Below are 843 nucleotides of genomic sequence, written 5' to 3' on the forward strand. Positions count from 1 at the left end.
TCTGTTCCATCCGTATCGCATCCGTCCGATCTGAACGTTGCTTCACGACCATTCTTCCGATCGATTCATTGGAATCTCTTCAAACTCCATTTCCCTCGTTTGTTTCGTTCCTAGATCCAAAGCCACAAGCCTTGTCCAAGGAAAGCATCGTCTAGATCGAGTTGTCCGAGAGCTCTTCTCTAGTCCGTTCCGCAAGCGCGACCTTCGGTCACATCATAGAAGGTCAAATCAATTCTTTTAAACATTTCCGAAAGTCCCTGAAACTGGGGTGTATCACATCGATCGATGCAGATGCGCGAAATATCACCAACAATAATCTCTCTTGACTTCTCTCGGTTCCAACCATCGTCACAACGTCCGTGATGCCCAAAACCACCATCAACATGCCACAACCACCACCACAATCCCTCACAAACAAGCACACAAGTAATAAATCACTCAAAACACACATCTAATCGCTTAGATAAGTTTTGATCTTTTAATCACCTTATAAACAAGAAGATTCTGAACGAAAACGACAAGAATCACACCACAGAAAGCTCCCCACAACGTCCTTATCCACAGATCTTCACTTGAAAAACCTATCTACCAAAAAACGGCTTAGAACTCATCACGAACGCTCACAAGAACTTTTCAAAGAGAAAACTCTTCTTCTCAAGTGTTTAGAACAACAAAACGGCTAATCAAAGTCTAGGGCGTCGAGCTTCCTTTTTTATAAGCAAGCTCTAGGTTTTCTTCATTAAACCGCATCGAACTGGAGACATTGGAAACAACCCGAGTGCAAACCACACAATAGTGTCTATTGATGCTCTGACCTTGGCGTTGATCGATGCTCAAACCGTA

This window comes from Camelina sativa, unplaced genomic scaffold (genome assembly GCF_000633955.1).
Source record: "Camelina sativa cultivar DH55 unplaced genomic scaffold, Cs unpScaffold00656, whole genome shotgun sequence".
NCBI lineage: Eukaryota > Viridiplantae > Streptophyta > Magnoliopsida > Brassicales > Brassicaceae > Camelina > Camelina sativa.